The sequence below is a fragment of the Haemaphysalis longicornis genome, unplaced genomic scaffold, assembly GCF_048455015.1.
Source record: "Haemaphysalis longicornis isolate Haplotype H1 unplaced genomic scaffold, Haemaphysalis longicornis Haplotype H1 scaffold_14, whole genome shotgun sequence".
In the NCBI taxonomy this organism is placed as follows: domain Eukaryota; kingdom Metazoa; phylum Arthropoda; class Arachnida; order Ixodida; family Ixodidae; genus Haemaphysalis; species Haemaphysalis longicornis.
Genome location: NW_027526245.1, coordinates 35264146 through 35280017, shown reverse-complemented (window position 1 = coordinate 35280017; position 15872 = coordinate 35264146). Strand labels below are relative to the sequence as shown.

Here is a 15872-nt window from a genome sequence, read left to right as displayed (position 1 = left end):
CAGGCGTTGCTCCGGCGCACAATCCGAGATGGCTTTTAGCCGCGCACACTGCACATACCCCATGCGAAGTTGAGTCGTACGTCGCTCGAGAAAGATAATCCAGAACATGGGAAGCACTATCCACCCGCAGAAGCACAACGTCGCATTTCATCACGCAACAAAGGCGTCCACAACACACACACCATCGCCTCCTGTAATGCCAAACGCATCTCGCACTTCCCAATGGGAGTGAGTGTACGCCTGCAGTGCCCACATGTCGCGAGGTGGGGCCCCGAGCTGAACCGGGATCACGCAACCGTAACTGACTTCTGGGGCGGTTTGTGCCTTGTTGCCAAGGCAACCGATGTTTGAGATCACCAAAGAAAGGCGCTCGCTCCAGCGCTAGAAAGCTCAGAGCCGTGGCGGAGCATGTTTTGCCAACGTTGCCGCTCTCCACCACGCGTCGCCCCAAGCTGAACTGGTCACATGATTGAAGCGTTTTGTGCACGGGTTTTGTATCGGTTTAAAATGACCTTTTCACATGCCGCCGGCAGGAATTACCACCACCGCAAAATAAGACCCGGCACCAGCGGGGCCACATCTTATACGGCGCTTTTTGGATAAACAGTGCGCGGTGCGTCAAAGAGAACGAGCGCACGAACCTCCCCGTGCGGCTGCGAGTTCACCGCCGATAAAAAGTCACGTGCCGCCGATAGCAACTGCGCAACGTACACCGCGAAAGGCAAGGCCAGGCCGCCGCACACATGCGGCCAGATTTTTCGTTCGCTTTTGCAGCCTTGAGCGGAGTGCGGGATTCATGGTGTCAACAAAGCTTGCCCGTAGCAGACGGCAGTGTGAGCAGCGCAATAGCGGAAGTACGTCACCGCTGACGAGCGCAGCATCATGGGAGGCAAGGCTCACACGCCGTCAACAGCGGAGAGTAAAGCCCGTTCTACATGGAGCGAATTTCGCCTGCGAATCCGCTGGAACGAACATTCGCACTTGCGAAGTTCGTAATGACTGGAATTGTCGTCTACATGGGGCCTGCGAACGCCGCGATTTTCGCATTTCAGATGCGCCTTGTTTGCAGACTGAATTAAGTTTGCCACCAGCAAAGGTGTTGTGATTTTAACAAGGGTGGTTTTATTTTACTTTCTTGGCAAGTTGTTTCTGCCTGGTTTGCGGTAAATATAAGTTTATTTGCGGTTTTATATAAGAATCGCCAATTCTTTATCAATATACGCACACACAGCAGAGAAGACAAACGTTTTGGTGTGCCCGCGTTTTTGTTGCGCTCATACAAGCAACGCCATCTGGTTTCCAAGCGTGCAAGTGGTGCCGAGCTGTGCTCCTATTGGCCGCACACTCTAAGAAAAATGGTAGTCAGTAGTGACTCATTTTACAGAGTCATTGGCTTGCTACAGAATTGACTACCTTTGGACTCTTATGGGGAGGGTCACCAGACTCTCTTTCAAACAGAGTCATGGGACTCTTAGGGAGGGAGTCGTGACGAAGAGTCAAGAGTGAGTCTGCAGGACTCCTGAAGATTAGTCACGGCGACTCCGATATAGCAAACAAAAAGAGTCCGCTTGACTACGTTATGACCCAGTAATAAGAGTCGTCCTGACTCTGTTCGGATAAGAGTCTTGTGACTCTGTTAGACCGAGTCAGAAAAGGGTATGCAGGACTCTGTAAAAGAAGTCACCTCGACTCCTAATTTTCAAACGAAGAGAGTCGTCACGACTACTTTGCGACCAGTAAAAGTAGTCACACAGACTCTCCGTTTGGCTAGAAAGAGCCCGTTTGGCTACTTTGGCTACTACATGACCCCAGCCAAGTTGCCCTGACCTGCTGAAAGGGAGTCCCATGACCCCAGAGATATAGCATGCAGGACTCTGCAGCACAGTCACCGAGACTCAAAATCTGCAAAGAAAAAGTCCAGTCGACTATTTTGCAAATTGACCAAACAGGATCCCTTGAGAGTCGAAAGGGTATGCATACATGCAAGAAACATCAATGCAAAGTACCAAAAGAACTATTTTATTGAAATAAAGCCTACAACCTTTTAAATAATGCATTGGCTCAATGACTAGAAAAAATGTTACAAGAAATAAAAATCACGGGTTTTTGTCTTAGACTACATATACACACTAGAAGAAACTGAGAAATACAGGATTCAAAATTATCACCTTAGACAACATTTGTCTCAAATAACAAAAACTTGTAACATTCAACGGGACAGGCAACACTTGAGCTCACATATACAAAACACAACCCTACAACAGTGATCAGCTGATAAGTGAATATGAAAACACAAATTTTCTTAAAGCCCCATTAGAACAAATATTCGAAAATGTCACTTTAGACAACTGAAGTGAAAAAAATTGTAGAACAATACAACTCACAAGTCGAAAACACGGCAATAAAATACACAAAACAGAGTTCGGGAGTGTTATTCCTTTATAAAATAGTAATCTTGAACACATTCATATTTAATGCTTACAGCTTGGTTCGGCTTAATGAAACGGCCACTTTGACCACTCATACCCAATGCAAATGAACATTAAAAAGAAAAACGGTGTTAAGAAATTCCTAATTGATGATTGTTATAGTTTTCTGAGAATATTTTGTTCACTTTAGAACACAGAAATTTACTCAGAGGCTATATGTTGCAACGCTCACCACTTGATTTGCTGGCACTGGACAATGTATTTATTTGCTAAATAAAAGCACAGAAAAACGCGGGACAAAGAGAAGAACCACACAGGACGAGCACTTACTAACAACTGAGTATAATGAAACCAAAAACAAATCCCGACACAGCGCACCCTTGTGCCGCATCATACACACAAAACTGACGTAATTCAACAGCAATCGGGAAGAAATCAGCAATCACATGCGCCGCAACAAATTGCCCGATGATCCGCGCGAATGTTAACAGATCGATAACATCAGCACCGAACATTGCGAATCCAAGAAATTTATTGCCTTCTCACTTCAAGATAGGCGAATTCCTCATTAAGAAGGGCGACGGATGGGGCGCTTACACAAGTTACATTCTTATAGCACAAAAAGATAAAGTAAGCCACTGCTACCTCGGGTGTACGTTGCTGAGGGTGCCCAAACAGGACTTCTGTTTTTTCCAGCAGAGGCACACACACATGCTTCCTGCAATGGTCAGATAGATGGGAACATGGGGTCCTCTTCAAGGAAGACGAGTGTTCTCGAAGACGGATGTTCAGGCACCTGCCCGTCTGGACTACATAGGATCCACCGCAATCAAACGGGATTCGGTAACCAACGCCTTTCGCGCATTTTACGAATTGTTTTTCATACCTGACCCCGCACCTGTCTGCCCGAGTTTCTTTCGTTTGGTTGACTTTTCTTGCAATAGCCCCACACAAACAGAACAATTTGTTTGGTGCCGAGAACACTATCTTGACATCAAACCTCCCCGCGACCTTCTTTAATCGGTGAGCCACGGGGGCGCTTGATGTCTTTTACAACGCGTTGCAATTTATTTTCACACAAACTGCCATGTTCACCCTCTGCTGTGTTCCCTGGCATCACCTAAAGAAGAGAAAAGGAAACAAAAAACCGCAAGAGCAATTAGCCACTTAACAAAAACTAAGAGCTAGATTCATTTGAACCTTTGTCTAATAAACAGCCCTATTAGAAAAGCCTTTTTCTTAGAACACCTTTGAAATGTGGACCCCGTCAGCTGAAAAAAAAATGTGGTTGATCCCTCTCATAGGGGTCGGTAAACTCCTCATAGGAATCGGTAAATCGGTAATCAGTAAAACATAAAAGGGATCTACACGATCAGTTGAAAGTCTGCATCGATATGAACTTGCACATCGTTATTTATATTTCTTCGGTATGGCACCGTCAGCCTTATCAACCTGGATTGCACACAGGATTGCACCCAACTGAAACCACACGTGCTTGCAAACGATGCGAACGAAACCGAATGGGTTGCCAGCGAATCGTTTTGCCAGGTGTTTTGAGAGTCTGGCTTTTTCGCATAGCTTGTATCGCGCAGAAAGCAACAGGGTGTGTTCAGATAAGGACAGCCAAAATGTTGCCATATCCATTTTTTTTTAGATGAAACTTTAATACTGTGTAGAACATTGTATTTTTACCGTGGAACTGGCATTAGTTTAGTGAGAAACACCATTTTTGATTTAATAAAAAAATATTTAGAGCGCGATCGGGCTGGGCTACTTTCCACATTGCTTGGTGTGCCAACTTTGGGGACCCCTAACACGAATCGAAATTTTTTCCAAATTTTTCTCATTTTTTAGACAAATATTTGAAAACGTTTGTGCTGGATTCGGGAAAATTGAATTTTCGATATTTATATTTTTTGGAGAAAACTTAGTAGCGAGAGAAATGTCGTTCAAAAGTGGCACTTCTAAAAAATTTTTTTTTTACGCATCGCCCTAAAGTATAGTTTTTTAGACGTGTTTACTAGGGGCTGCTGAACACCTCATACCCTTCTCAATGCTTTACAAAGAAAATTTATCAAAATACCGCTCCATGAAATGCGACCAAAAATGAAAATTTGGAAAAATGTCCACACCTTTCGACGTCATTAAAAAAAAAACGTTTCTCAATTTTCGCTATATTTACACAAAATGGCACTCAATTCCTGAGTATTCTAGAAAGCTAAACATTTGTTGCATTATTTTTGTTCTAATTCGGAAAAATGAGGTCACATTCAACACATTTTATTAATGTCAATCAACGGTTGGGTAGCAGTTCGCAGTGAAAAAAGACAAATAATTATGGCTGTTTTTTGCAGTTTAGAAAAATAAAGCGACTGATATAAAGAAAACTGATGATCATAGTATTCATATTTACCCATTCTTCAACTTGTTAGTTGCGGTAGGCATTAAAATAATTGTGAGGTTTCTGAGCTTGTTTCTTCCATCAGAGTAAGGCTACCATTTTATTTCGTTATCGCATTGCCCTAGCTGTGTCATAAACCCATATGTTTCATATTTCTGACGCTGCTTCATCGCACATTATTGGTAAGTTACAACATTTATAAGCAAGTAACCTCACTGCTGTCACTGAGTATATTTGACATGCGATCGTCATAGTCAAATGTGTATTTCTGTTCTACCTGGTACATGCGAAGCGCTAACTGCAAAACAACTTCGTCTTCCCAACTGTCCGTCTTTCAGCCTCCCGGGGATAATAAATAGATGTGCTTCTTGAAAATTTTGTTTTTAGCTGTTGGAAAGATAAACTTTTATCCCACTACAAAATCTGCCAACCTTTACTTTGGACACTTCAAGGTTAAGGGGAAGGTGCAGCTTTCTAGTTACAGAGATCTTCAAAGATCCGACAAACAGTGGTCAGAAGCTTTGCTTGTGCTGTAGGAATTACTTCCCGACGAAGATAGAGGATACCATTGACCAGAGGCAAAAAAGTGTGTTCACGTGCGTTGCGATGTCGAGAAAGACTACGACTCTTTGAGGAAGCACAGCCTTGATTCGGCTCATGCATGCTTGGGGTTGGTCGAAATCAAGCGACTTCTTGAAGAGCATGCATCAATATGCGCTTTAATGTGTATAAATAACGGTGGTGCCACCCTATTTAGGCATCAGTTCCTCGAGGTGCACAGAAGTGAATGTAGGGTCACTAGTGTGACAAAGTGGCTTTTCGCTGGAACCGGACATGACAAAAGTGCGTACAACGGCGTGGAGAGCCTTGTGAAGCATCAAGCTGCTGTGCATATATTGCGTTGACCTTGAACCGAAGCCGCACAAAGTACGAAACAGTTCGTGGACAGCATCCTGAAAAAGTGAAATTCGTCATGCTATATCTTCACGATGCCAATATTGCCACATTTGAGAACAAAGAAGAGAAAAGCAAAAATGTTCCGCCGGTACACGGCATCCCGTATCCTTCCGGAAATAGCGAACTCAAACGAAATAAAATAAAGGTACCCAACATCGAACTCGGGCTTGGAGAGGCAGCGACGGTTTTCACCTCTGCTTGTCGACACTTTGAAGGGCCTTCGAACTAGAACGCTGCACCTTCCCCTTAACATTGAAGTGTTCACAGTAAAGGATGGCAGATTTTGTAGTGGGATAAAAGTTTATCTTTCCAACAGCTAAAAACAAAATGTTCAAGAAGCACATCTATTTATTATCCCCGGGAGGCTAAAAGACGGACAGTTAGGAAGACGAAGTTGTTTTGCAGTCAGCGCTTCGCATGTACCAGGTAGAACGGAAATGCACATTTGACTATGACGATCGCATGTCAAATATTCTCAGTGACAGCAACGAGGTTACTTGCTTATAAATGGGGTAAATTACCAATAATGTGCGATTAAGCAGCGTCAGAAATGAAACATATGGGTTTATGACACAGCTAGGGCAATGCGATAACGAAATAAAATGGTAGCCTTAGTCTGATGGAAGAAACAAGCTCAAAAACCTCACAATTATTTTAATGTCTACCGCAACTAACAAGTTGAACATAGGGTAAATATGAATACTACGATCAGTTTTCTTTATATCAGTCGCTTTCTTTTTCTAAACTGCAAAAAACAGCCATAATTATTTGTCTTTTTTCACTGCGAACTGCTACTCAACCTTTGATCGGACATTAAAAAATGTGTTCAATGTGACCTCATTTTTCTGAGTTAGAACAAAAATATTGCAACAAATGTTTAGCTTTCTAAATACTCAGGAATTGAGTGCCATTTTGTGTAAATATCGCGAAAATTGAGAAACATTATTTTTTAAATGACGTCAAAAGGTGCACCTTTTTTCCAAATTTTCATTTTTGGTCGCATTTCACGAAGCGTTATTTTGATAAATGTTCTTTGTAGAGCATTGAGAAGGGTATGAGGTGTTCAGCAGCCCCTCATAAACACGTCTAAAAAACTAGACTGTTAGCCTTTAGGGCGATGTGTAAAAAAAATTTTTTTAGAAGTGTCACTTTTGAACGACATTGCTCTCGCTACTAAGCTTGAGAAATATTTTCTCAAAAAATATAAATATTGCAAATTCAATTTTCGCGAATCCAGAAGAAGTTGCAAATATTTGTTTAATTAGAAAAATTTTGAAAAAATTTCGCTTCGTGTTAGGGGTCCCCAAAGTTGGCACACCAAGCATGTGGAAACTAGCTTGGCCGATTGCGTTCTAAATATTTTTTTATTAAATCAACGATGGTGCTTCTCACTAAACTAATGCCAGTTCCATGGTGAAAATACAATGTTCTACACAATATTGAAGTTTCATTTCAACAAAAAAATGGACATGGCACCACTTGGGCTGTCCTTATCTGAACCCACCCAACATTAAAACGGGTTTCACGAAGAAATTTAGCGTACAGGTCATGCAGCAAAGCCACCTTTTCACACTTCCAGCAAGGTTTAGCAGAAAGAGTGAATGGGGTGGGAAGGTTGGAGAGCATCAGGGAGAGCTTTGCAGACCCCTAAAATTCCCTCGAGGACCCCAGGGGGTCCAAGGACCCCTATTTGAGAACCACTGCATTACAGAAAGGATTTTTAACAGAGTACCGCAACCAACGAACTGCACTCTGTTCTTGCAAACTTCTTAGATTCTATTGAGTCTGTATGCATAGACAGCGTAAAATGTAGTACAAAGTTTTTAAACTTAAAAACATTACAATCGATTATTTGAATTCTGCAATTATTATTTGTGCAATACCCGATCGAGCCACAGCTAATGTTGTACAAAGCGATGTGGCAGTTGTTGCACCATTTCACACTCCAAAGCACATGCTCACCCCAATCATAATTTAAATAACGTTGCTATCTTTAGCCACCTCGCTTTTGGCATTCCATTTCACTTCATGTACAAGACTCGTGCAACTAGTCCAACAATCAGGTAAAAATTACCCAGCACACCTCGCAGGGGTGCAGTGTGCGCCGTAACCTAATGGACCTTTTTCCAGTACCGGTCCCCCAGCGGCCACCACGGTGAACCTGAACTGGCAGTAAGGCATGCCCCAAAAATGCTTGGCTTTCAAGGAACCTGAGCATGAAATATCGTGGCCCTGCAGTGCCTCCCGCACCCACCCGTCACCCGCGCCTTTCACACTGATGTCACGGTAACAGGCGCACGCTCGCGTGACTAATCTGCAGTGGCCGAAGCACCCCCTTTTCTTCACTTCTGTTTTCATTTTTGTTGCTCCCTCACTGGTAGCCAAGTGCTCGCAGTGTGGTCAGCCTGAAACATTTTTTGCCCCTTTCCTTTAAAAGACTTTTTGTGCGCACGTATGAACCCACATCAAACTTCCCAACAAGAGCAAATGATGATATATCATCATACCCAATACTTACACTATGAGCTTGTTTTTCTAAAAAAAACTTATTCTATTTGATATTTGGACTTGCTGTAACCAGTTGCTGGCAGCCTGCCTGGCAGCAGAGCCAGAATGAAAAGGTTGTTGGTGCGTCTTAAGGTCTGTTAAACAAATGCCGGTGTTCGGTCTAGCTAGAAGACACGTTAAATACAGCCCCACCACGGTCATGGTGTGCCGGTGCTGAAAGTGAGGTTCTACGATTCTATTTGGCCCGACGTCCTCTTCAGCGGTGCTTTGCCTTCATGCTCTGTAAATTGTGTGTTACCTGTATTAGGTTGTAAAATCAAAGGCCCCTTAACTTGCAATGTCAACAAGGGCCACAAAATTGTGTTACACTCGTTTTTTATGCCCACCATATGCACAAGAAAGCTTGTAATCTTAGTAAGGCTACATTAATGAGGCTAGAGAGCTCAATGCGAAGAGAATAAAAAGCATTGAAATAAGCAGGTAAGGCAGCCGGCCCTGGTGTACAGCTCCTGAGGTGGTTGAATGTTCCCAATGTGCGTAAAGCGGACTGTGCACAGCCAGAGTTAGCACCCAACACAGCATTTCTTGCGTGGTATAACCTTTAAGCATCACGGGCATAACTAGGATGCGAAATGTAGTTTGACGCATTAATGAGAACTGCTAAAATTTTAGTCATACTGGCAAGATCATATGTTTAGGTAATATGCTTCCCAGTTTTGATAAATTCACTGCTTGAGCCTGTTGGTTCATTGCTGCAGAATGCTATAACACCGAACACAAGAAATAAACAAGATGACTGGCTAGCTAAACAAGAGGGGTGATTTGCCTTTTGTAACCACTAAGTCAAGCCCTATTTCCCAATGAAAAATTTTGTTTATGGTTATTCGAAGTTGATATATCTTGGGTATAAATGGTTTGGCCCGATGCTTACCAAAATTGAGGCGCAACTCACTATTTCTCCAACATTGAATTGCTTTTTTTTAAGTCCGCAGCTTCTGAAATGCTGAGCTTTGTGAACAACAGTGCAGACAGTGCCTTTTCAAAGTCTGAAAGTGCTGATGGCATCACGTCTTTATACACACGTCTACCAGATACACATGCTTATCCTGTCCTCCTAAAATTGTCTTATAGTGCCATAAAAGAATATGGCTTAATATGAGAAACTGACGTATGTCAAAGGACAACAACAAAAAAAAGACCCAGAAGGCTTGTCTTCTTCTGTAAGCGCTTATTCAAACCTTCAAGTGTTATACACTGAAAATTCATTTAATTTGCCATATTTAGCCTGACAAATAGCTTATAAGCTTTGAAAAAGTGCGAATTTAAGAATGGCTGCCAAAAGAAGCGTCATATAAAAGAAGTAAAATACCTGCTGTCAGCTTGATTCACTGGTCCGCAGCCTTTGCACCAACTCCGAGTGCACGCTAGTGCGCATCCTTTCGCTGCCTGTTTACTTGCTGCCCGTGGCGGGTTGACCTTGAACAGCTGCCTGGAAAAGAGGGCAGGCACAATTGATTTTCTTCATGCTGCGTACATTCATGCTGCACTGTATTCTATATGGTGTATGCACTGGCCACTCAGCCACAAAGTGGAGCCAATATTATTTGTGTGGTTTGAGAGCTGCGCGAGCATTGCAGTCGTTTTGCGCTAGCTCAGTATCATCCCCGAACGTCCGTTTCCTTATTTCTTGCCTTGCTCCAAAAGACCATGGCTGGAGTTACAAAAATTTTTCTACCAAAGCTTGTGACAATATTGTATGTGGTAGGGGCATGTGCAATGAGCCATTCATATTACCATTTCCCCAAGGCCTGTAGCGTGCTTCTTATGGAGTGTGAGACGTTAAGGAGCTCTAGCGACAGTATTCTGATGCATTGAACGCGCGACCATCCTCAAACTGGGTTTCCAATGATGTTAAGCGATTATGCAAACGGTCTGGGTTGAAGTGCTTGTGAGGTGTGTATGCATTATAAAGTGCGGCAGGGACAATTCACTGACTTGAGGTGACGAAGATTATGCCGATTGTTTCCAAGTGTTTTTTTTTTTTCGATGCACATGAACAGAACAAGCTCCCAGAACAGGCTTGGTCATTAGGAAACAGTCGAAAGGAAATGGTTGGAAGCCCACATTTACCAGTGGCCTTGTATAGCACATTCACTTCAAAACACTCAAATAGCCCAGGGTGATGCTGAATGCCCGAATGGGTGCGCATAATCCATAAAGTACACTGCATGAAATAAATAGTGAAAGTTTCACGCACTAATTAAGGTTTCAAGCATGTGGCGCGGCGCGAGATAACAGTGTCAACGTTGCATCGTTCTCACCTGCAATTAAATGTGCACAGAAGACTTGGTATTGATTCACCCCATCATCAATGCCTTCTTTGTGAATTCGTTGCATGCGGCCATACCGTCTTCGAACGGTACCCTATTCTTTGCTTTGAAACAGTCGAAAACCTGGCGTTTGTTTTCATAATGCGGCCTGTTTCAGGCCCGCGGTTCTAGAAGCATGAACATGCAGTCTGGCATCCCGAAGCAAAAGAAAAAGCCAGCTACTCGTTACGACAAGGCATTTGTAAACCGACGAATGAACCAGAAAAAAAAAGCGCCACACACACAGTTGTATTTGCGAACACCAAGCCTTATACCATGTTTTGCGTCGGAGAATGCGCTGTCTGTGTGGCAGCATTTCACTGTAAAAATAAAGTCAGCCTCCTTACACCCTATACGCTACTGGATCCTCTTCTTTTTTTTTTTAAATCTGAGTTCTTATGCCTTGAGCCAAGCCTGTGATAAGTGCCACACGGATCCCATTTTAGGTCCCATTTTAAATGGGATAATATGAACACTGCACGTCTGAAGGCGAGATAACCATCGGTCATTAAATGTAACACAGTGGGATCCCTTGAGCAGGGAAGCGTGGCAGGGGCAGCAGAAAATTAGATGGGCAGATGAGATCAAGAAGCATGCGGGGATAAATTGGTCGCAGTTAGCACAGGACCGGGTTTTTGGAGATCTATGGCGGAGGCCTTTGCCCTGCAGAGGGCGTACATAGGCTGATGATGATGATAAATATGAATAACTTATTTAAATATACCCACGGCACTCGAGAACCCCATATTTTGCTCAGGAGGACAACAGGTTCCTTATTAAACAACCCAGGTTATTCTATGTTCTTTGTTTATCTGGTTCATAGTTTTCATACAAAACCTATCAGAACTACTAAAATTCCTGCGCTCTACTGCTGATTGAATATCGTGGCAGACACAATACCTAAGAAAAAAAAATTTGTTAAAAATTTAAGAAATCGTGTCTGCCCTACATGTCCAAGCTTTACCAAGAAAATTCCGGGCATGATAACAAATGAACTCAGCACCTAAGTATACGGCAAACAAGAAAACAATGCTGGGCCTGCTGAAAAAGTAACTAACCTCTGGGGAAATTCAGCTGTGGTAGCTGCTGGCTCAGCCTACTCCAGGTGGAGTCCACAGCACACGAGTAGCAGCAGGCAAGTTCCCTCCCTAAGGATCGTCAGCCCCGTGTATGGTGCCTCTTGCTAGCAAAAAACAGCGGCGCCACTATTAGATGCTGCCTGCAAGCAATTGAAAACCCTTGTGATAAACCTTGCCTTCCAGTGTTTCAGCAGAGGTATTTAAAAATAAATCCCGGGCTCAACACTCGACAACTTGCTACAAGGTGGGCAACACTCCAGATTAAAACCCAACTGCACTCAAAAATGTGACCTCTTGAAAACCTAATTTCTATTTAGTCTGCCTAAAAAGACAGCAAGATACAAAATATGACAGCTGACATACGCGTATGCATGGCACAAATGACCATCAAAAATCAGCGACTCTGAAACCGAAATTGAGAAGCGTGCAGACATTACAACCAGGCTGAAGTGACGTCGCAGACAGCAAGCCAGAGCAAACATGCGCCCAACAGCTTCACGTCTGCATCAGGTCCAGGAAAAGCCCACCCAGCAGAGCTTGACTGGTTTCCCTGGCTGGCTGGAGGACCAATCGCCTGGTTGGCTGCAATGTCACTTCTGCTTCATCGCTGTTTGCACGATCCACTGGCAGGCCTCACATTGTCTGCGATGGAGTTTATTTTCTATTTTTTAAACATTTCCACCTGATTATCAAGGAATTTCACAGGGCTACGAGTAATGTCGCAATTGGTTCGGTGATACGCACTGTACGTCCAAAATAAATTTTGCCGATGCGAAATTTGAATACAGTTGGCCTTCGATTGGCCCACCTGGAGTTTTTTTAACATGCACATAGCATGTACACAATCCTTTTATTATTCACTATCAGAAACACGTGTTACAGCCAAATATTAAACCTGTGACCTAGTGCAAAGCAGCAGCAGACGCCTTTGTCTCTGAGCTACTGGCAGGTCAACAAACTAGTCTGAGTGGCTTGAAGGAAACATGCACGCAATTCACTATTTAAGCAAGTCCCCAAAACAAATCTGAGAAATGTAAAAAAAAAAACAAAAAAAATGGGCCCATCTCCCCGCGAGGGGACTCGAGTAAATGCATCGCATAGGGGGTGGGTGTATTGCGTTAACGTTTGTGTTTGGGGGGTTGGTGGTATCACATGAACACCACGCAGCTATCACGCCGCTGAGTCGCCAACCCACGCCGCTGACGACGTAGCTTGAATGAGTCAAGGATATAAGGCGTGTTCGTAGCCTTTGATTCTGTGTCGATTTTGTGGCGCAGTGGGAAGAGCACCATGTACCTCGCGTTCGCCCACAGGTAGTGAATGCGTTGTATCAGCAGCTTCTTGACGTAGTTTGAATGAGTCAAGGATATAAGGCGCGTTCGTAGCCTTTGATTCTGTGTGTTTTGTGGCGCAATGGGAAGAGCACCATGTACCTTGCGTTCCGCCCACAGGGTCCTGGGATCGAAACCAGGCGCCCGTAACTATTTTTTTATAGTGTAGGGGGAGGCTGGCTGCGGACAACGCCGAGGGACGACGGGTGACAGTGCGAGTTAAAGAAATGCTCTGCATTTAAAAAAGTATGGGGTTTAACGTATCAAAGCTACACCTGTGCTATGTGGTGTGCTTTTGTGCAGGGCTTCGAATTAATTTTGAACACCCAGAGACATTTCACACGGTTCTTTTTTAACAGTCATTGTTCACACAGTTCCTTTGAAAATTAGATCTGATAATCTACCGTCACGAACAGCCTAAGCTGAAACGGCAGTACGGGAGCCAAGAGATGCAAAGTTGGCAGGAGGTAAGAGAACAAAGTAAACCCCACCTTGTGCCACCAACATACACCTATGGGTTGCGGTTTATTTTGTTCTTGTTCTCAGTACTTTTCCTGTGCAAATATTAAATAAAATACCTCTGGACAGCCATTACAGCATTTGTTGCTGGCTCTGCAGCTGTAGTCAAACAGTGCAAAATTCGCTGTCATAAGGTCGACATCTTTGCACTGGCTAACAATAGGCTCTCATCATGAATCAACGCAAATGGGCAGGGGCCCTGTAATTGCTCTGGGGCAGTTACTGGTTCCATTTAAAAATTGTTGTTTAGGTCGTCAAAGTGCACTGATGTATCCTTTGCTTCTTTGTGGCACCTAGACTCGTGGGTCATAAATGAGCCAGCTGACTTCAGCACGCTGACACAGCCTATGAAAGAATGCACAACAGACTATCTTGTTCTTGAAGTGGTCCACAATGTGTGGGATGGGCTTCATACGTCTTGATTCGTGGTTCCCACATGACGGCAGAGAATACAAAAATGCAATTGTTTGTTCGTCCATTCTGATTTTTTTTGGTGTCTGAAAATATGGTTTTTGAAGGCTTTGTATTTCCTGAAAACCACACCGCGCAAGCTAGTGGGACAAGGCATAACCCTAAGTACACTGCTGTGAAATTCAAAATGTTCAAAGCAAGCGAGACACGCAGGAAAGGTTTCTCTACACCAGCTGCAGCTTTTCATCCTGCATTGCTATCTGCACATGACATTATTATTAAAATGTAAAAAGCACTGCAGCCTGTATATGTTCTGTTCTTCTGTATATGTTCAGTACGTGAGCACTTTTCGACACGTGGGAGATATTTAGCTGCATAGTTACATTTTTGGCGCACCTGTACCTTGGTTAACACAGAAATGTGTTGCGCTGGTTCCGATAGTGAGCTACGCCTTCGACGATTGAAAGAGATTCGTAAAATCAGAACCGGCAGCTTGACTGCCGCAAAAGATGTGCGAGTAAAACTTATTAGGCAGTTGTAGCATATCGTTACCGTGTTTCCGTTACCGTTTACCGTGTTTGTGGGAGTCGAGTGCGCAGCGCGAGAGTTACCGCGAACGGTAAATTACCGGCACAGGCTTCCCCGTCGCCACGGCTTCCGGTAACACGCTAACGCAAACACGGTAACGATATGCTAAAACTGAAGAAGCAACAGCAAATACTCGCCGCATGCTCGTAAGCGTGCTTCTCAAAGGACTTTACACTGTAATGAGAACTGAACATGAATGTGGGGCTCGAACAATTTTACTCGACTGCGGAAATACACCAGAAAACTACGCGACAGTTATGGCCAGCGTAGGTTTGAAATGGACGCCAATTACAACCTACGGCTATTTAGAACCGCCAACCAATATGATATGATCTCCCGTGGCAGATGAACTAAGCCCCATAAGCGTGTTTTACAGTACAGCTTGTCAAGTCATTTCATATTTCATTCGCCCAGCTAAGCAACGACGCCGATAACTCGTGTGAGCGTGCGAAGCTCGTAAATGTCGCGCTTGCACCACGACCAGCCTCGAGGGGAAAGTCTTAACACTTCAAGGAAAGAAAAAAAGTGCGCTCACCTTCTCTAAAAGCACGACGGGTGTCTCGCGGCGACGTGTCAGTCTCCGCGCGTCAAAACACGGCTCTGAATTAGGGGAGAACAAAGCCAGGTTCAACCAAGGCGTTGGTTCAATGCGCCCCGCGACGCAGTACTTCAAAGCAAGCAATGAAATGACGCTTACCTGCTGTCACGCTATCTGTCGACCGAGCGATAACTGCGAACGTGCGAAAGATATCAAGAAAACACCGCAAACACAGCGCGAACAAAGACTTATCGCGCTCAAACCACTCAAACCCCATGCCGCAACCGCCACAGGAAAAACAACACATACCACGCGCGATGGACGAATGCGGTGCCGTGCGCACGACGAGTCCTTGAGAGCAACCAGTGATGAAGTGCGGTAACTAGCGCCACCGCGATTGCAGGTCACGCTTGAATTTTGTTTCTGCGGCGCGTTGTAGACAAAAGATACTGCCGCGAACCATGCAGTGGATATGTTTATTTATGTTTTGTTTTTAACGACCGGCTGTACCCGTTTGTGTTATCTGCATCCCAAGATAAGCGCGTGTTCCACTCTTATGCCGCGCGGGTTATCCTATTTGATCAGAGAAATTCATTGCCGCGCCTTCCTTTTTAAAACATCTTTTTTTCCACGCACAATTGGCGATTGGAATAAGCTTCCCGAATCGTTTGCGCATCTGGCGTTAGATTTGACACAGCTCTAAGGTGTTATCTGCGTGGCGACATTGAAACCGGTGTTTCTT

General features: G+C 44.0%; 1 long non-coding RNA gene across 3 annotated transcripts; it reads right to left on the bottom strand.

Moving 5' to 3' along the window:
- Window positions 1-2003: 2003 nt before the first annotated feature.
- On the bottom strand, window positions 2004-15596 carry LOC144165247 (uncharacterized). 3 transcript variants are annotated; one of them, XR_013321424.1, is made up of 5 exons: window positions 15290-15596; window positions 15128-15192; window positions 11723-11883; window positions 9665-9784; window positions 2004-3549 (listed from the first exon to the last, which is right to left on the bottom strand). It is a non-coding gene; the product is annotated as an uncharacterized LOC144165247 (long non-coding RNA). The 3 variants fall into 3 exon arrangements; XR_013321423.1 differs by having other exon boundaries at window positions 11723-11847; window positions 15290-15592; XR_013321422.1 differs by lacking the exons at window positions 15128-15192; window positions 15290-15596 and having other exon boundaries at window positions 11723-12264.
- Between the last annotated feature and the right edge of the window lie 276 nt (window positions 15597-15872).